This window comes from Rattus norvegicus, chromosome 17 (assembly GCF_021556685.1).
Source record: "Rattus norvegicus strain SHRSP/BbbUtx chromosome 17, alternate assembly SHRSP_T2T, whole genome shotgun sequence".
NCBI classification, from domain to species: Eukaryota; Metazoa; Chordata; class Mammalia; order Rodentia; family Muridae; genus Rattus; species Rattus norvegicus.
This window is the reverse complement of record NC_141550.1, coordinates 26,637,254-26,658,416: the sequence shown is the minus strand read 5'-3', so window position 1 is coordinate 26,658,416 and position 21,163 is coordinate 26,637,254. Positions and strand designations below refer to the sequence as shown.

At 45.2% G+C, this 21,163-nt stretch overlaps 1 long non-coding RNA gene across 2 annotated transcripts; it reads right to left on the bottom strand.

Annotated features, from left to right (window-relative positions):
• Window positions 1-12,052: 12,052 nt before the first annotated feature.
• Window positions 12,053-20,896, bottom strand: LOC102546383 (uncharacterized). Of its 2 annotated transcripts, none has more exons than XR_015641239.1 (3): window positions 20,830-20,896; window positions 15,745-15,950; window positions 12,053-12,385 (listed from the first exon to the last, which is right to left on the bottom strand). It is a non-coding gene; the product is annotated as an uncharacterized LOC102546383 (long non-coding RNA). The 2 variants fall into 2 exon arrangements; XR_015641240.1 differs by having other exon boundaries at window positions 20,720-20,866.
• Window positions 20,897-21,163: the final 267 nt, after the last annotated feature.

Below are 21,163 nucleotides of genomic sequence, written 5' to 3'. Positions count from 1 at the left end.
ATGTGCATGTATGCTTGTGTACACTTTGTATGCCCACGTGTAAGTTCATGTGTACATGCATTTACATCTGTACATATATATATATGTATATGTCCATAAGTGCATGTGTGCATGTGTGTTTATGCATGCATTTTTGTACACGTGTGTGCCAATGGCTTCTCCAGATCCCTTGCTTCTCCAAGTCTCATCTGGAGCTAAACACTGTCCAGCTCCCCGCTGATCCTAACCTCTATTAGGACAGTGTCTTTGAGCTCAGTAAGCCTGGATTTGGAAAGTATCAGCCCCAGTCGGGGCAGCAGTGGAGGCACAGACCAGTCTCAACAAACCTCTTGCCTTGCAGGCAAAGAGCTAATGGCAAAAATGACGACTCAAGTAAAGCCTGGGTGGGGTGTGCCAGCTTTTTAATTTTTTCCATAATGAATTAACTCAGGAGTGATGATTACATATCTTGGCAAATGGGAAAAATGAGAAGCAAGCGAGCACAGGAGGGAGAGCAGGGGAGGCCAGGGGTATTTCAGAGGAAACCCTTGCGTGTACTGCAGACAGGGTGGCAAGAGGGCTGGGTTAACTCTGCCATGGTGCAGTGCTGAGCCTTTGCGAGGCCCTGGGTTCCATCCTGGGCTCCACAGCAGTGAGTAAATAAACAAAGGGCAGAAGGAATGGCAGAGAGAGGAGGGAGGCTCCAGGGAGGACATGCTGGAAGTGCACGGAAAGGAAAGAATTGAGTTAAGTGAAGTTTTGACCTTGTGTGGTCAAAAGACAGGAATGGATTCAGTGTCTTTAAATATGGTGATATCTGTGACAGACAGCAAACCATTGCCCTGAGTATCAAGACATCTTGGAATGCCCATGAGTTAAAGCTCCCCACCTCTTCTGCTGTCACCCCTCCTTTCCCTCTCCGACTGGTACTGTTGTTTGAGGCAGGCTATCCTACGAATTCAGGCTAGCGTGGGCTCATTTGCCTGAAGTAGACAATAGCCTCCTTCCTGCCTCTCAGGTGCACGGGTTACAGCCCGTGTCATACACTCAGCCTGGAAATTCTGTGTTTCTGAAACAAGGTTTCCAATAGTCAAAATGTAGAAACAACCCCAAAGATCTACTCTCCTCTGTGGATAAATATCATTTACTGCACGGTTCCATTTTTAGGAAGTGTCCACAATGGGTCAATGCATTGACTCAGAAGGTAGATTAGAATGGCTGTCAGGTATGTGAGGGACAGGGAGATGGGTGGGGTGTTTCCCCTCAGGATGATGGACTGAAGTAAAAGGCTGTTGTTGGGATAATGATAGAGAAATGGTAAAAGCCACTGAATTGTAACTTTAGGGTGAGTTTTACGTGTAATTGTGCATTCACACATTTTTTTTAAATGCGTTTCTGTGACTACAGAGCTCAGTTAGAACTTGTTTTGTTTCTATTTATTTTTCCTTCCTGCAAAGACGATAGCAATCACATGCATCAAATCCTCTCACTTTCCTTCTCTCGATACCCCATCTCCAAGAGGAAGGGATAGTACCCGTTTTCCATGTATACTCACAACATTTGCAGATTTTTGTGCATACAAATGTCCCTGTATGAATGTTCCACACCGCCCTTAAAGGAGGAGTGACTTACTCTTGGTTCTGTGCTTTGCTGATCTCCCTCCAGGACGTACATTACATCCTATGATGTACACTACAACCGCATCAACCTTCAAAGGACTTGATAAACAATGGTGGTCTACACACACACACACACACACACACACACACACACACACACACACACAGAGAGTCAGAAAAACAGAGTAAAGATTCACAACTGCCAGCTCCCTTGGAGTAAACAAAGAGCTAAGTGGGAGGTCTGGGCCTGACACCAAATGTTTGGGTTTTTCTGAGAGAGCTGTTTCTTCCTGGGGTCTGGAGCCAGATCTAGGACCCCTGTTAATACAGGAGGTAGTTACTAAGATGCTCTGGTCTTTTCTTTGGACCTCATAGAGGAAGATCCCTGCATATAGGTAATATTAATGAAATTTGTACAGTTTTATTAATTAGTAATTGGGTTCCTAGATCTACCTAAATGTCCGTATGAGGAGGACAGAAGGGACCTTGCTTTCTTTTGAAAATGGAACCAGCCCTCGAGATATATGACCCAGGCAGCCTTCCTTGGTTTGGGACCTCAGCTAGGGATAAACATTCCCAGCATCGTGACTCTAGGGCCATGGGACTCAGAAGCTAGAAGCTGGGCAGCCATCTTAGCAAGCTTGGTAATTTAAAAATAATGATTTTTAATACCACAAAAACCAGATGAACTGGGAGTGTCGCTCAGTCGGTTAAGTATTTACCCAGCAAATGCACAACCCAGGAGCCAGTTTCCAGCACCTCATGGAACCAGGAATGGTGATCCCAGTCCTTGAGAGGTAGAGATGGGAGAATTAGAAGTTCAAGGGCATCCTTTGCTAGGTATAAAAGGGAGTTTGAGGCCAGCCTGTGAGATGCTGTCACTAACAACATAAAAAGACCATAAAGGAAAGAGTATAATAGTAAATGTGTTGAAACCAAGAAGAATCTCCTCTCTGTCCTTGTCAGAGTATTAGGCTCCTGTGTGTGAAGCCTTGGGTTCCATCCCAGCACAGAAAAAGAAATAGGTACAAACATGTGGGGGACTCAAACAGGTGCCCATGTTTCATACAGAGAACCATCCACAGCAGTCAAGAGGCAGTGTCGGTCAGTGATTGGGCAAGCACCAAGTGCTGTGCACATAGATGGTTAAAATATCATTGAAACTTAAGGGGTGGGCTGGGGAGAAGGAAGAACGGAGAGTTACTGCTCAGTGTTTCAGATTTACAAGATGAAAAGGACTTGAATGGATGGAGGGTGACTACACTGGATGCCACCCAACTATGTGTTTAGAACTGGTTAAAATGGTCTGGTTTATGCTATGTTTATTTTTCCACATTAAACATAATTTATTATTTAAACATGGATTTATTTATTTTATATTTATTTATGTATTTAAGTGTTTTACCTGTTTATATGTCTATGTACGATGTACACGGAGGCTGAAGATGGGGCTGGGTCCCTTGGAAGTGGAGTTACAGAGGGTCATGAGCCACCACGTGGGTGTTGGGATTGAACCTGGCTCTTCAGCAAGAGCCACAAGTGTTCTTAACCTCTGAGCCATCTCTCCAGCTCCCTTACCACACACACACACACACACACACACACACACACACACACACACACACACACACACACTTTAAGGCAGGAAGGAAGTTCGGTTGCATGCAGACCTTTGGGGACATCTTGCTAAGGGGAATGTCAGCACAGAGGACCAGCACTGGATGGTCGCAGTCGTTCCCTAGAGAAGCTGGACTCAGAGACAGAGAGCAAAATGTTCCAGGGACTGGGAGAGAGAGAAGGAAGCCAAGTGCTCAATGGGGGTAAAGTTTCAGGTTTTCAGACTGTCAAGATGGCTCAGTGGGTGAAGATGCTTGATTGTTGCTTGGCGACAGAAGCCTCATAACCTGTGGTCCCAGTCCTTAAAACCTAAATGAAGGCAGGAGGAGAGAGCTGACTCTATAAAGTTGTCTGCTGACTATTACATGCATACTGTGATACACACACACACACACACACACACACACACACACACACACACCAACACATGCACACAAATCATAAAAGCAAATTTTAAAAAATGTTAAGAGAACAATCATAGTCTCTTAAAATTAGCTTTAGCTCTTTTCAAGATGAAAAAGTTCTGTGGATAGAGGACAGTGTAACTATACCTAATGCTTTTGAACTACACATAAAAATGGTAAAAAAAAAAAAACCAAACAAACCAAACTTATGTATATAAAACAATAAAGACCTTACTGCTGGGTACAGTGACACCTACAGAAGGCTGAGGCAGAAGAATAAAGTGTTTGGGGCCCAGCCAGGGTGTTGCATGACAAGACCTTATCCAAAAGAATAAGTAATAAAAAAACAAATAAGAATGAGTAAACAAGAGCTAAAGAGGAGAGAAGATACTTGTTAAATTCCTACCTCTCCATCCATTTACCTTGCATGGAAGCAGCAGGTTGGTGATCTGAAAGTAGGACCAACGGTTTTATCGTTGATAGCTCATTGCCTCAGTTTCCCACAGGGCAGCCAAGCGAGACTCAGCTGTGTCCTGCAGAGCCAGGCACTGGACCTCAGGCTCTGGACCAGACCTCTGCCCTATTTGGAGATGCAGGGAGAGACCTTTGTCCTTTGCACAGACACACTCCAGAAGAGAGAGGAAGAACTTATCATCCTCTGGAATGCAGACGAAGGGCTCTTGAGTCATCAGCCTTGGAGGATAAAGTGGGAACAGCATGGGGGAAAACAGTCCTTATCTTTAGAGCTTGTCCACATCTGTCTCTTGGAAAAGTCCAGAAGGCGGAAGAGCAAGCTGCAGGGCGGATGGATTTCCAGCAGTTTGCAGCCAGCAACAACAACAACAACAGCAACAACAGCAACAACAACAAAAGAACAAAAAGAATTAACACAAGGTGATTTAACTAAGACAGCTTGGAAAGTGGGGGAAGTGAAATAAATAACTAATTTGTAGGAGATGATGCTCAAGTATTTGAAGATATTGCTAGGCATTGTAATCATTAGAACACATACCGAAACGTTTCCCAATATTAAAAAGCAAAACAAACTTAATGAGGGGATGGGTTGTCAGGTTTTAGGATGACAATATGACCTAACATCAAGAAATATCAAAAGCAGACAGATCTAAGCCAGCTGCGGTGGTACAGGGCATACAATCCCAGCACTCTGGAGGCTGAGGAAGGGAATGGAGAGGCAACAGATGAGACTTTGCCTGGGGCCAGAGTGACCTTAGTGTCTTAGTCAGGGTTTCTATTCCTGCACAAACATCACGACCAAGAAGCAAGTTGGGGAGGAAAGGGTTTATTCAGCTCACACTTCCACATTGCTGTTCATCACCAAAGGAAGTCAGGACTGGAACTCAAGCAGGTCAGGAAGCGGGAGCTGATGCAGAGGCCATGGAGGGATGTTACTTACTGGCTTGCTTCTCCTGGCTTGCTCAGCTTGCTCTCTTATAGAACCCAGGACCACCAGCCCAGGGACAGCATCACCCACAATGGGCTGGGTCCTCCCACCTTGATCACTAATTGAGAAAATGTCTTACAGCTTGATCTCATGGAGGCATTTCCTCAAGGGAGGCTCCTTTTCTGTGATAACTCCAGCTTGTGTCAAGATGACACACAAAACCAACCAGTACACTTAGGGAAATGGGCAGCAAGGTCACATGACAACCAAAAGGAGCAGTGACTTCTTTAGAAAAGGCAGAGCTACTGACAAAGCCCATGGTGATAGATTCACAACTGTAACTACCTTTATTACTTCCTGAGGAAGGTAAGCCAGAGCCCCTGTGCACAACACAGTGACTACTGTGGTAAGCAAGATATATTTATTGTATCATATAGACTTGATGAGAGTGAATGTAAATGCTCTCACCACATACATGCTGTTTATATTGACAGTGTAAATCTGGAAACATATTTAAGAGAAAGCAAAAAAGGGGCGGGGTGGGGAAGGCAGAAAGGGAAGGAGAGGCAGGGAGGGAAGGAAGTAAGAGAGGGAGGGGGGGTGGGAGGGGCAGTATCTTAGGGTTCCGATTTCTGTGATAAACTCCATGACCAAGAGCAGCTTTGGGGAGGAAAGGGTTAACTTCACCTTATAGTTCCAGTCACTCTCTGAGGGAAGTCAGGTCAGGAACCTGGAGATAGGAGCTGGAGATAGAGGCCCTGGAGGAGTTCTGCTTCCTGGTTTGTTCACCTTGCTTCCTTATAGCACCAGGACCACCTGCCCAGAGGTGACAGCGCCTACAGTGGGCAGGGCTTCCACGTATCAATCATTAACCAGGAAAATGCACCATCGGTTTGCTCGTAGGCTAACTTTGAAGGGACATTTTTCTTAGTCGAGGTTCCCCTCTTCCAAAATGACTCTAGCTGGAGTCAAGTTGACATAAAGCTTAAGTACACAGAGGGCTACTATCCTCCCATTCCTCACCAGGTGACCCAAAAGGAAAGGTCACAATTTAGTGACAATTTGGACAGTTGGGGACCGTCCCTGCACTAGTGGAAGAGACAGTGGTGTATACAATAAAGACAAGCCTCTTTATGTCCCAACAACCCCACTCCTAGGTTTAAAAATATCCCAGAGCCTAGCTTTGGTGGCAAACACCTTTAATCCCAGCACTCAGGAGGCAGAGGCAGGTGAGCCTCTGAGTTACAGGCCAGCTGAGGCTACACAGAGAAACCCTGACTTAAAAAACAAAACCCAGGGGTTGGGGATTTAGCTCAGTGGTAGAGCGCTTGCCTAGGAAGCACAAGGCCCTGGGTTCGGTCCCCAGCTCCGAAAAAAAGAACCAAAAAAAAAAAAAAAAAAAACAAAAAACAAAAACAAAAAAAACCCAGAACAATGAAAGCAAAATCTTAAGGAGTTGTAAACACACACACACACCCACACCACTGACAAGTGTGTTCCCAAGAGCCATTGTTGGTGAGGGTGAACAATTTAAACTTTTTATTTACTTTCTGAAGATTTATCTTATTATTTATTTATGTGTAGGTATGTATCTGTCTGACTGCAAGAGCCAGCGGAGGTCAGAAAAGGGCGTCGAGTTCCCCAGAACCAGAGTGACCAGGTCGAGAGCTGCCACACGGGTGCTGGAAATCGAATTCATTCAGGTCCTCAGCAAGAGCAGCCAGTGCTCTTAACTTTAGAGCCATCTCTCCAGCCCCTAATTTTAACATTTTAAATACTCATGCACAGGACTATGGGTAAGCGAATAAATAATTTTTGTTCATACAACGGAATAATTGAGAGAGTGTGAAATAAACATTTCGGCAGGGATGCGTCTCACACAAGGCGGTAACTGACAAACACTGAGTTTGCAAGTGGCTTCATACTCAAGGCTCCTTGTATAAAAATACACAAAACAGCGAGGGCGCTGTAGTTATGTCATACATGAACATGTGAGGGAAGAAATAGTCAGCTCAGAGAGAAACTCTAGAAAGAGGAGGAAGAACGGAGGGTATAGAGCGCATCGACTGTGCCATTCATGTTCAAGTTTGTTGCTTTTAAATGCCATGGATGCTTGCACAGACAGTAGAATCGTCACAGTAGCAACCAAGGTCCAGAGTTCCTGTTTGCTCACCTTCCAGTCAGCCCCTCTCTGTCTCTGCTTGTCCCACAGCTCAACAGGACGGATACACTGCGGTGCTGCCTGGGCCTCTCAGCCCGAAGACTCACTAAGGCAGGTGCTGGTGGGCAGGAAGAGAATGCGGTTGCAAACTTCATCTTCATTCAGGAAAGTTCAAAACTGGCATCTGACCAGACCACATGCAGGACTTTGTGATCTCAGATGAAGGGGTGTGTGTGTGTGTGTGTGTGTGTGTGTGTGTGCACGCACGCACACACATATGTGCGCATGTATACACACGTGTACAGTCCTGCCTGAAACTCACTATGTAATCCAGGGTGGTCTTGAACTCATGATCCTCCTGCCTCTTTCAAGCGCTAAGATTTCAGCTATGCACCACTATGCCTGGCCAGATAGAATTCTGCAACATGGGAACTATGCAGACCTTAAAAGACCCTTTTATTATTCAGAAATTGTGCCCCAAACACTCACCAGCTCTTAGCTTCTAGGGCGATAGATTAGGACATTTTACTGACATGACCTAAATAGCCTGATAGTCCAGAGGAAGGCCCAGAGTTAGTTATCAGGGTTGCCATGACAACCACAGGGCAGAGGATTAACACAGTGGAGTTGAAAAGTTGTTGCCTGACATTGTTAACTGAATGTTGCAAACTTTCACTTAGGTTTCTGGACTATACACACCAAACACATTGGATGACTAAGGGAAAAACAATAATTTTATTTATTTATTTTAACCTGGAAATAACCTCATTAATTTTGTTCTTTTTTTCTTTTCAGCCTTTGCATCGGACTATCGCTTAGCAAGCAATTACTCCATGCTGACATTTAAAGCTTACCTGTGGCTTACCCTTGCTTGTATAAGCTTTAAAACAACCATGACTTTCTTACCTCCCTATAGCACTGTCGGATCCTAACATCAACGTGGTTTGCAAACCAGACTCCAAAGAGTCAGAATAACTAAGCACCCAGAAAGCTGGAGGCAAGAGAATGATGGGCCAGTCCTAGTCGTCATTTTTCTAGAATGTTATTATCTGCAAGAGCTTGCCTAGTATTGTTCCTTGCTGCTAAGAATGTGTTCCACTAGCCAGCTGGCCACAGCCCCTGAATGTTTCTCAGAGATCTAGAATCTTCCGCCCTACTCAGCTGTTTTGGACACTCTCCTGCTTATCATGATCCTCCAGTGATTTTCACGTACATGGTTCACCTATGTAATTACTTGAGGCAGAATCTTACTGTGTAGCCCAGGCTAACCTCAAACTCATTATAGAGCCCAGGCTGGGCTCAAGGTCCTTTTCCTTCTGCCTCTATGACAGCTTCTTACACATTCACACTTGAGAACTGCGGAGTCTTACAACCCAAGGGCCACACTGTCTTCCAAACAGATGTTGGCATAGCAAGAGATAAAGCTTAAGGAAGAGCAGTTGCTCCAGAGACTTTATGCAAGGAAATTTCTGAAAGCCACCTTCAGGTAATAATACCAGAAGCACCCGCCATGTTAAGGTAGTAATACCAGAAGGGCTAGGCACTGTGGAAGCAGGAAGTTGCTATTTGCAGATTATATTTGATACAAAGTAGTTAATTCTGTCTTTCCTCGTGTATTGAAAACATGAAGAGGATCCTGGAAAACAACAGGGAGACGGACAGGGATGAAAAGGTTAACTAAATAACATTGGAACTGATGTTACACACACACACACACACACACACACACACACACACACACACACACACACGAGAGAGAGAGAGAGAGAGAGAGAGAGAGAGAGAGAGAGAGAGAGAGAGAGAGAGGCACAGAGTCATAAAAGACCTAAGTTATCATTGGAGCACCCCTTCATAGCATGACCCCACTGGATTCCAGCTTCCTCAGCTTGGAAATTGCCCCTGCACTTGAGGGTTGTACCCTGGGCTCTGGGGTCCTCAGATGGCAGACACAGCATGAGCTTGTGTGTCACTAGGGCCAGATGGTCTCTTGTTTTGCAGCTTCTTGCAGTTTGGCATAATGTGGTCACTTTTTCCTTACCTCCTGGCTTCTGGGGAGGAGAGGAGAGGCTGGCTCAGGGGCAGGGCTGAGGAGATGAAGCAAACCTGAGACCTGGTAACTCAGAGGAAGCCTCATGGTGGCTGGCAGATCCTTTCCTCACCAGGGCCTGCCTGCTCACTCCTGGCTGTTGCTGTGATGGTGAGAGGGGGCACATATTCAAGTCCTATAGCATTCTTGAGGAAGGACTGACTACTAAATGATGTCATTAAGTAGTAGGGTGGCTCATGTGACAGAGCAATGGAGGGGAGTGCAGAGCTGACTCTCAAAGTGATTTCTAGACACAAGCTTAAAAATACACACCTGGGTGACTTGTACAGACTCCCACAGTTATGGAGTTATATGTGGGCAGCTCCAGAGAATAGCAGGTCACGGTGTGCCTGCCTTACAGATGTGCAACACAGATAAGCCAGAGCCCCCAAATGGAGTGTGTGGGGGGGATTTTTACACTGCCTTTACATTGTTTCAGACGTCTGTGGCCTTTTGAGGTGTCCAGTACATTTGTGTTGTCTGTAGCCACTGTACTGTGTAAGAGCTCAGCATGCCTTCTTTTTTTTTTCTTTTTTTTGGAGCTGGGGACCGAACCCAGGGCCTTGCGCTTGCTAGGCAAGCGCTCTACCACTGGGCCAAATCCCCAACCCCTCAGCATGCCTTCTTTATACTATGTAACTATAACTTAATAGCCATGATCAACAGTGATGGTTTAATATCACATATTCTCCTTCACAGGCAGACTCTGGATTTGAGTATATACACAATACCAAAGCAGAAGTGAACCACAAGGGAGAGGAAGTCGTCTAAAGTGGAGAGGGCTCGGGGACTAGAAAGACAAAACCAGTGAGTGTTTTCCATATGGGGACTTAAATCTAAGAGTTTATTTAAACATGGAAGAAGAAGGTGGACCACGTTGAAGGAGGAAGGGAATCAGAGAGAGGAGAAAGGAGGGATGGGGGGTTGAGGGCAGATCCGATGCATGGGTTAAAAATGTCCTAATGAAATCCAGTACTTTGTATGGCCACTAAAATGTAATGAATACAAAACAATCAGAGGCTCAGTAAAGTGCTTGTTGCACAAACACGAGGACCCGAGGTCAGACCTCCATGCCTGTAACCTTAGTGGGAGGTGTGGGTGTGTAGGGCAGACACAGGCAGCCCTGGGGTTTCTGGCCAAGCATCTAGCTGAAATGGTGGACTCCATCCTCAGTAAGAGGCCCTATCCCAAAAACTAACCAGGAGGGCGATGCAGGAAGATACATTTATCTCTAGCCTACAGAGGTGCACACAAGCATTTGTATACACCTGGACATTTACATTCTCTACGCATACATGTGCACATACGTGTATACACAAAGGCACCCAGTGTTTTTTTACTACTAGCTTATGTCCTCAAGGTTCACTCCTACCTGCACTTGAGTGAGAAATTTCTAACTATGTAAGGTCAAATCACTCTACATCCCGTTACACTCATGTGCCACACCCCTTTTGTCCACCCCTCTGTCTGTGGATAATTGGCAGGCTTTGAAGGTTGGCTACTATGACTGTGTATGTTATCACAGACACAGGGATACTGATACTGTCAGCTGCCTGCTTTCAAGCTTTAAGGTTTAGGCAGATGCAGGGGACGTGTTTTTCAAGGTTAAAGACTAGCTTGGAGATATAGCTTACTGACACAATAGTGTGCTTTTCTGTATTGTGTGTGAGGCCCTAGATTCAAGCCCAAGTACCTTATAAAGAAAGAAAGAAGGACATGACAGAGACCTCGGAGGGGGGAGGATCCCAGGATTCAATGGGGGTGAGGTGACCTTAGCTGAGACTCACAGCAGTGAAAATATGGAGCCTGGAGAGGCGACACCTTGTAGCCAAGCATGAACCCATTGGAGCGATAGGGACACCAACCTACCCACAAAACTTTGAACCCCAAAATTTATCCTACCTACAAGAAATTCAGGGATGGGGATATAGAACAGAGACTGAAGGAATGACCAACCAATAACCAGCCAACTTGAACCATTCCTTGGGCGAGCACCAATTCTTGGTATTATTAATGATATTCTGTTATGTTTGCCAACAGGAGCCTAGCATAACCATCCTCTGAGAGGCTCCATTTAGCAGAAGACTGAAGCAGATGCAGAGACACACAGCTAAACAGTGGAGGGAGCTTGGAGACTGTTATGAAAGGGTTGAGGGAAGGATTGAGGGGCCCAGAGGGATAGAAACTCCACAGGAAGACCAAGAGTCAACTAACCTGGACTCCAGGAGGCTCTCGGAGACTGAACCACCAACCAAAGAGCCCCACCCCCACTGCACATATGTAGCAGAGGGGCAGCTTGGTCTTCATGTGGGTCCCTCAACAACTGCAGGGGTGGCTGTCCCTAAAGCTGTTGCCTGCCTGCCTGTCTGTCTGTCTATCTGGAATATACTCCCCTAACTGGACTTCCTTGTCTGGCTTCAGTAGGAGAAGATGCACCTACCCTTGCAAAGGCTTGATATGCCGGGGTTGAGGGTAGCCAGGGGGAGCCTCTACCCTCTCAGGGGAGAAGGGAATATATGAGGAGGGATCAGGAGGGGGCAGAAATTGGGATGTAAAGTGAATAACAACTAACTAACTAACTAACTAACTAACTAACTAACTAACTAAGAAAAGAGAGGGCCAGAGGAGAAAAGGACCCAGTGATTCTGACTAGCAGAGGGCTCTGAACCCGGATCTCGTTCATGTTCATTGTGGTTTCTCCTGCCTGTTAGGACATCCCCAGAGTGGGAGCAAGGGTACTGGTTACTATGGGCATGTCCTGAAACTAAAATATGAAGAGATATATGCTGTTAGACATCTCACAGCTTTTGAAATTCTTGAGTTTTAAAGAGGCAGACAGAACAAAGCTAGATTAATACACAAAGTATCAAGTGCAGGGAGGAATGTTCCATTTTAACCAATTCTTCCTTGTTTTTGTTATGTTCCACAGGATGGAAATTACTGCAATTACTGTGCTTCCAACGATCAAGGCTTCCCTTTCAGTCTGTTTGAGGCTGCTACATCAGAATGCTGAAGACTGGGCCACTAGTTGTTTATTCAGATCCAAGTTGTAGAGGACTAGAGGACTAGAAAGGTCCACGATCACAATGGTTTTTCCATGGCAACAGGAATAGACAGCTGAGAGAAGAGAGAGAGATAAGTTTGAGTCAGAGGCACACAGTTCTAAATCAAAGGCACCCACTGTTAGCATTCCTTCTAGGCTCTGCCCAGCAGTTATGAGGCAATAGCCAGGTAGGCCTGGCTTACTATAAAAGGGGCTGTTTGGCCCCGCCTCACTCCCCTTCTCTCTTACTCTCCCTGACTCCCTAACCCTTTTTTCCCCCTTTCCCCTTCTCCTCCCTCTCTCCATGAGGTCCTGAATGACCTCTTTCTCTCTCTCTTCTCTCCTCCTCCTCCTCCTCTTCCTCCTCCTTCCCCTTCTCTCTCCCCAACCCCCTCCCCCATCTCTGCCTTTACTCCCTTCCCTGGCCACAAATAAACTCTATTCTATATTATACCCTTCTTACAGCTGGTACCTCAGGGGGAAAGGATTCCTCAGCATGGGCTTACTGAGGCACTCCTACCTCACCATACTTGGCCCTACCAAACAAATCCTGGCTCCGGCTCTCCCTTCCTTTTTTATAAAACACAACACACACTCCTCCAAAGGACAGAGAGGTCCCAATTAACATAGCGTGTGTGTGTGTGTGTGTGTGTGTGTGTGTGTGTGTGTGTGTGTGTGTGTGGTTTTTGAGACAGGGTTTCTCTCTATGTAGCCCTAGCTATCCTAGAACTTGCTCTGTAGATCAGGCTGGCCTGGGACCCAGAGCTCCACCTGTCGCTGTCTCCTGTGTGCTGGAATTAAAGGCGTGCACCATCAGTGCCTAGCAGGAATTACGTTTTAACATGAGCTCTGGAGGGCACACGCACACAAGAACAAAGTCAAACAGAAGTGAAGGCAGGGTCTGGGGAGATAGCTCAATGGTTAAGAGCTCACCAGGCAAGAGTGAATACCTGATTGAATTCAGATCTGCAGAGACACATGGAGTTGGATGTAGTAGTGTGTTTGACCTGTAACTCAGTGCTCCCAGAAGCCTGAGAATGGGCTATCTCAGGGTAAGAGACTTGTTTCAAACACGGTAGAAGGCAGAAGCAGACAACCAAAGTTGTTCCCCGACCTCTGCAGATATGTCATGGCATGTGGCTGTGCAAATACGGTAAAGGCAAACACGGCAAATAGATTCTATGTGTCAGGAGGGGCAAAGCCGAGCATAAGGCACCGTTGGAACATCAAGTGTGATGAGGTTATTGGAGCAAGTTTACTCAAAATGAAACTGCCATGGCCTCATCCCAGCTACACCTAGATTAAGAGTGGGAAAACCAAACATACCTCCTCGCAGGATGCACAGTAGTGCCCTGAGGTAAAGAACATACTTAACTGTTCAAAACCCTGGGCTCTGTACTGAGCACCAAAAAAGCTAACCAAACAGGATGGGAAAGTGGTCTTGGCTTATTTTCTGTATAGCTTTGAGGTGGGGGGAAGGGTAGTAGATTATACATTAAGACTAAAGGAAAAGGCCACAGATGTTAGCAGCAACTATCTTTTGGGGAAGGATTGGAGATTTTCTTCTTTGTAACTGTCATTATTTTTTAAAATTTTCTTTAAATGTTTTTTTTTTGTTTTTAAGTGTGTATGTGTTTGTGTTTGTGTTTGTGTTTGTGTTTGTGTGTGTGTGTGTGTGTGTGTGTGTGTGTGTGTGTTGGGGGGTATGTACACTTTAGTGTGTAAAAGTCCAAGAATCTCCAAAGAATACAATCCTACACTCAAATAGTATGCAAAAGCAAAGAGCATTTATTCTACAGAAAGCCAGCACATAGGGGTCTACCATTAATCAAAATGGAGACCCCCCAGATAAAGACTCGAAGACCTTTTTACAGGGAACTTGGGGGAATTTTAGTTAGTGTTAGGTAATCTAAAACTTCATTGGTGGGCGCCGGGGATGTTATGTGGCTTGGTTTCTGATTGACTTCTATGTTAGTTTCACCATATTTGATGAGGCCTTGAAGAAAATCCAGGAACTGACTCAGCTCCAAGCTTATGTCTGTTTGACGGAGACATCAGTGACTTAACAACCCATTGTCAGTAGTTCCCTCTGAGGGTCCCAATCTGCTTCCTTGGGAAATCGAAACTTTTCTATTGCCAAGGTTTTTATTTCTTAGGGGAACCTCTCAAGTGCAGCTAGCTGCCTAAGGAGGCCAGAAGACCATGGCTGGCCTGGAGCTGGAGTTGTAAGCAGCTGTGAGGCAGCTGTGGATGCTGGGAATAGAATTTAGACAGTCTGCAAGAGCAAAGCATGGCCTTAACCCCGAACCACCTCTCCAGCATTGTTTTCTTACTGTACTTTTACTCGCTTAAATATATTGAAAATATCAAAAAGGGGGGGGGGCAGGGTGCAGGTGTTTTCTTCCCCTCCAAAATGGTAGACCTAAGAGTGCTGGTGATAGATACTCGCAAATAGACTATAGACCTAGGTATCACTTGCTACAAACCAGGCTTTGCAGGACTCTGTTTCCATCGCTCCCCATCGTGGAGCTGAGTTTTAACAGCTCAGAGAGGGGTGATATGATTGTGGAAGTGACTGGCCCACGGTTGCACAGTTTCTTGTTTTATTTTGTTTATGAGTCTTTGAGACAGGGTCTCTCACTCTGTAGCTCTGGCTGACCCGGAACTCACCATTGTAGACCAAGCTGACCCTAATTCACAGAGGTCTTCCTGCTTCCACCCCCTGAGTACCAGGATTGAAGGTGTTCACTATAATGCCCGCTGAATTGACAAACTTGAAAATTGCAAGCAGATCATAGGGTATGGGAGCCAATGAATTTTGAGCTGTAATCTCTTAACTGCGGTTTCTTTGTGGACGTCAAGAATATGATTTAATGCCACTGGCACATTCTAATATAAATTTGTTATTGACCAAAATAGATATTTTACAGTTTAATTTGTTTGGCAGGAGGAAAGGTACTCTTATAAGAAGACCCCCCCCAACCCCATGCTCACACACACACACACACACACATGTATGTACCCAAACATGCAGGCACACGCTCACATACACAGGATCTTTCAATGGATGGAGCCAACATCTGCGTATGCTGTGTGACAATTATTAAATTCAATGTTAGTAAGTGTTTGTAAGGGGATTACTTGAAATGCACGTTTGGGTATGTCCTTGTTTTAGAATATAGTTTCCTTCCATTGGCCTCTTGGGAAATATTTGCTTTTCTTTGCAGCAAGTTCTTAAACAGAAGGAATGTCAGTCCTTACAGGAACTGGTGCAGCCAGCTGAATTAGCCACCACTGGCTTGGAAGAGACGCTTACGGCTCTCCACACCTATTCCTGAACAACAAGAAAGAAAACCATCCCAACAGCTGGAAGCCATCCAGAAGGCAGGTACAGACCCTACTCCTCCTGGCCTGCCCACTCCCTGAGGTATACCACCATCCTGGAAAGTGTGGTTGCAGCTGGCATTCTTCGCAGGCAGGCTTGGTCCTGATAGGTGACGTTGAGGCTGCTGGGACGGGCGTGTACTTGGGCTCTAGGTGTATGAAGCACCATACCACAATGCTGAACTAGGAGTTTAGAGACACTCAGTTCTCAGTCACAGAAGCCTGTTGGTGAGAAGCTCATTTTCCTTGTCACACCTTCAAAACAAACAAAACGACTGATCACAGCTACACCCAGGATATAGTTCATGGCACAGCACTCAAATTCTCTAGATTCTGTTGAATGAAACAAAACCGGAGCCCAGAACCCACTTATGGGTGGGCATGGTAATCAATGCCTGTAATTCCAAGTACTTGAGTAGCTGAGCCAGGAGGATTGCCCTGGGCTTGAAGATAGCTAGAGCAATCCTGACATTTCATCTCACAAAACGAAACAAAACAAAACAAAACAAAAGCGCCCAAACCTGGAACCCATCTGGGGTTGGTCAGCTACTCTGGGGCCCCTTTCATCCACTGTCTTTCTCTTTGCTGCTTATCCCAGTGACAGAAGGGCTTTCTTCAAAGGAACTCAGAGCCCGAAAAACCTGGTAGCACAGAGAACATGTTTTGGCTAAGGTATCCAAGCTAGCAGACAAGTCTAGGCAAGGCATTTGGCCCAAATTTAGCCGCAGACACCGAGTGTCTGAGCAAAGGTGTTTAGTAAGGATTTCCTGGGAGACAGTTTGGGCATCAGTGCTGGTCAGACACTCAAGTTCTCCTTCTGCTTGGTGGGTTCTGCTCCTCTGTTCTGTGTGACTGCGCCTGTGCAGTACATGACTCTAGATTCCTTCAGCCTTACAGCAGGTCTTAAAATCAGGCTACAGAGACGAGTTTGGCTTGTCTTCCTTGTTGTTGTTGTTGTTTTTTTTTTTTTTGCTATAACTTTTAAGGTCATCTTAATAAATTCTATTTTTAAAAAAAAAAAAAAAAAGACTGTTAAGACTTCTAAAAGCACTGAGTGTGAGGTCAGCCTGGTCTACAGAGCAAGTTCTAAGACAGCCAGGGCTACCCAGGGAAATTTTGTCTTGAAAACCAAACCAAACCAACCAAACAAAGATTTCTAAAGGCTCTGGAGAGACTCTGTGAGAGTCCACATCCCCAGCTCGAGTGTGAAAAGCTAGGCATGGCTGTGCACTCCCGTAACACCAACACTGGGGCACGGAGACGATGGATCCCGAGAGCACACCGGACAAAACAATGAACGTCAGTTTTACCGAGAAACCCCGTCTCAAGAAAGATGTGATGTTATACAGGAGGATACCTAACGTCCTGCCCCAGCCTCTTTGCATGTTTGCATGAGCACGTGCACCTGTATGTTCAGGTGCATGCATCCCATGCACAGGCACACATATGCATCACAAACAGAAAAAAGACTCTGGGTAAAATGGTGTCCTGGTTAGTCACCTGGGCAACCTCAGATGAGAACAGTGCCTCGATCAGATTGGCCTGTAGGGATGTCTTGGGGGAGCTTTCTTGAATAATGATTGATGTAGGAGTCAGCCCACTGTAGATGGTAGCAGCCCTCAGCCCCCATACCAGCCCTGGACACGTAGTCCTGAATTGTAGGGAGAAAGCAAGCTGGGCAAACCATGGGGGAGCAATCCAGTAAAGCAGCTGTGCTGGGTAGTTTTACATCAAGTTGACACAAACTGAAGTCATCTGAGGGGAGGGAACCTCAATTAAGAGAATACCTCCAGGGCTGAGAGGTAGCCCTGTGGTTAAGAACACAGGTTTTGTTGCAAATGACCGGGGCACGCACGCACACACACACACACACACACACACACACACACACACACACACACATTGAGGATCATCATCTCCTCAAACACCAGCATGTGTGGTGCACAGACACACATGAAGAAAAATACTCATACACATAAAATGAGAGGGGTTGGGGAGAGAGAGCATCTCTGCAAGATTGGGCTGCAGGCAAGCCTGTAGGGCATTTTCTTAATAAGTGATTAATGGAGGAGGGTCCAGTCCACTGTGAGTAGTGCCAACCCTAGGCTTGTAGTCTTTGAGCTGAGCAAGCCATGAAGAATAAGCCAGCAAGCAGCACTCTTCTATGGCCTCTGCATCAGCTCCTGCCTCCAGGTTCCTGCCGGGTTTTGAGTTTCTGTCCTGATTTCCTTTGATAATGCACAATGATATGGAAGCATTGGTGGAATAAACCCTTTCCTCCCAAAGTTGCTTTGGTCGTGAACTACAGAACACTGAGGCTGCTGGTGAAGCTGAAGGCTTCCACTACCCCCTCCTCAGCATCAGCAAGAGACACCAAAGAGGACATTTAAAATGACGCTGATCCACCCAGCATAGGTGTGCCAGAAACTCGATTCAGATTTAATGGATGCTAGCCAGAGTGAATCATGTAGTGGAGAATTCCAAGTGTGACTTGTAAGTGTGTGGTGGTTTGAACAAGATGGATCCCATAGGCTCATGCATTTGGTCTCCAGTGTTCTCTGTTCAGGGAAGGTTCTGGAACCTTTAAGAGATGCAGCATTGCTGGAGGAAGCATGGCATGGAACAGATTCTGAAGATTATAACCTCATCCCCCTTCTTGTGTTCTCTCCGATTCCTTTGTAAGGATGAAAATGTGACCAACCAGCGGTAAGCAAAACAAACAAACAAACAAAACCTTTTACACACCCCAAATCAAACCAAAAAGATCCCTTCTTCTCAAGTTGCTTTTGTTCATGGTATTTTATCATAGCAAAAACAAGCAATCAAACAAACCAAACCAAAAACCAAAACAAAACCAAAACAAAACAAAACCAAAAGAAAACCAACCACCCAAAAATATAGCATGCTCAAAAACAAAAAACAAACAAACAAATACAAACAAACAAACCCAGTGAAGACCATAGGCTCCTGGATGAATTCCAAGTTAACTCACAACAACCCAGCTGAATGAAATAAGGAACTGATAGGCCCTAGAAGGAAACGTTTAAAAGACTTATTTTATTTTTATTGTTTAGAGATGTGTTTATGCTCGTGGGTGCTCTGTCTGCATGTGCATGTGTCTGGAAAAGTGGCCATTGCTTTTAACCACTGACCCATCCCTCCAGCCCCAAGATTTTTACGTGTGTGTGTGTGTGTGTGTGTGTGTGTGTGTGTGTGTTCGAGCGTGCGCGCATAATATGCACATGGGTGTAGTTGCCTTTGGAGGCCAAAAGAGGGCGTCAGATCCCTTGGAGCTGGAGTTATAGGTGATTGTAAGCTGCCTGACATGGGCGCTGTGACCTGCACCAGGGTCCTTTTAACTCAGAGCCATAATTCCAGGCTCCTGGGAACAGTTTTTGTTTTTTGTTTTTAATCACCATAATGCAAGACCCTTCCTCCTTTATCTCTAGCTGAGTAGTCAGGAGTACTTATATACAGTCATGTATACATTTGCCTAGGAAAGATACATCTTATCTTTCCCTCTGTCTACTTGCCTTTGTAGCTTTTCAACAAGTAGCGAACATAGGTCTGTGTCTATGTTTACATCCTGTTTATTCTAAAGCTCATCAGTAGCATGACCTTGTCCCATCTGCAGGACATTAGTAGAGCTTGGCTGTTAGTAAATTTACTTTAAATTCTATACTAGACCAACATGCTAACACTGGGTGACATCCTCACATCCTGGGATTGTTTTTTAATTAAAGAAAACTATTTTTTCTTTTTTCCTTCTTCAGTGCCGGAGATTGGACCTAGGGTCTCAAAAATGCTAAGCGTGTGCTCTATCCCTGGGCTTCACTCCCAGCCCTAAACTCACTTTTAGATTGTGTGTTGTTAATATATTGAAAAAAATTTCTTTGTATATTAGCTTTAAGTCCTAAGACTATGCCGATCTGGTTTGCTAATTCTAGGGATATTAAATGCATGCCTTAGGGTTGCCCTTCTACAGGATCATGTTGTCTATGGGTGCGGTTTTTCTTCTTTTCTTCTAAGTCTTTATTCTTTTTATTTATTTTCCTTGAGTTATTTCTGAGACGAGGGCTTCTAGTGATGTGTTGAGTGGAAACATGAGAACGGAGATGCTCGGCTTAGCCACTCTGAGATAGAAAGCATTAAGGGTTTCAGCATTTTGTTCACATTTGTGTGATTTCATTTACTTCCACATTAACGGTGTTTTAGATTTGTTTATTTTATGTATATCGTGTTTGCCCACCACATGCATGTCTTGTAGCTGAAAAGATTTGGAGAGGGTGTCAAATCCCCTGGAACTAGAATTATATAGTTATTATAGTTATAGTTACAGTTATAGTTATAGTTATAGTTATAAATACCACAATGTGGGTACTGGAAACTGAACTGAGTCTTCTGCAAAGCAACAAGCACTCTTAAGTGCCAAGCCAGCTCTCTATCTTGTATACATTTTAAAATACTGATTTTCACTGCCTTTACCAGACAGATCTTACACTTGCAGAGAAGAATCACAGTTCCTTCTGGCCTTAGCCTCCCAAGTAGCTAGGACTACAGAGTGGTATCTGTCACCAAACCAGCTTTATTTGTTTGCTTGTTTGTTTATGTATTTATTTATTTGAGGCTGGGCTTCATTTATCTCAGGCTAACTTTGAACTCTCTATGTGGCCCGAGGCTGACTTTTAACTTCTAATCCTCCCCCTTCTACCTCCCAGGTGCAGAACTTCTAGGCATGAACTGCCATGCCTGGCATGGATATCATAGTTCTTAACGTCTTTTAACTTCGCCTGGAAATGGACTACTTTCACTAGGTTTTGTTTGGCAGTGATGTGCTATACCAATGATTTACTTTTCTGCCAGAATCAAAATCACTATCCCTTCTAATTTCATGGTGCGCATGTGTGTGTGTGTGTGTGTGTGTGTGTGTGTGTGTGTGTGTGTGCCTGCGTGTGTGTGTGTGCGCGTGCGCCACTGAGGTTTATCAGAGTTGATTGCACGAACACAAGTCAGGGGTCACTTACTGAAGCATGGACAAACAAGAATGGCAAGACCACTGAAGGAAACAACTTCCCCTGCCCCAACAACCGTTCAGTGCCTCAGAAGAGTAAGTCCTTATGAGCGCATTCCCCACCTGCCCTAGGAGGTTGGTGGTTGCCAGCAAGTGACCACAGATGCTCTGAGTTCCGGCCTGCAACTGTAGGATGATGTCATTATACAGCAAGGCGGGTCCAGGATAGGGCGTAGCCTATCATTGGATGAGAAGGAAGGGTAGGCGGGGAAAAGTCTAGGAAGGAAGGAGGAGGAGGAGGGGGAAAGAGAAAAATAAAGATAGAGATAACAGAGCAGGATGATCCAGCTCCATGTGGGCTAGGTCAGTTTTATCTTGTCTAGGTGGGCGGTTAATATCCTTATTAATTGGCAGTGAATTTATTGTGTGGATGTATTGTGGATTGGGAATTTAGCAT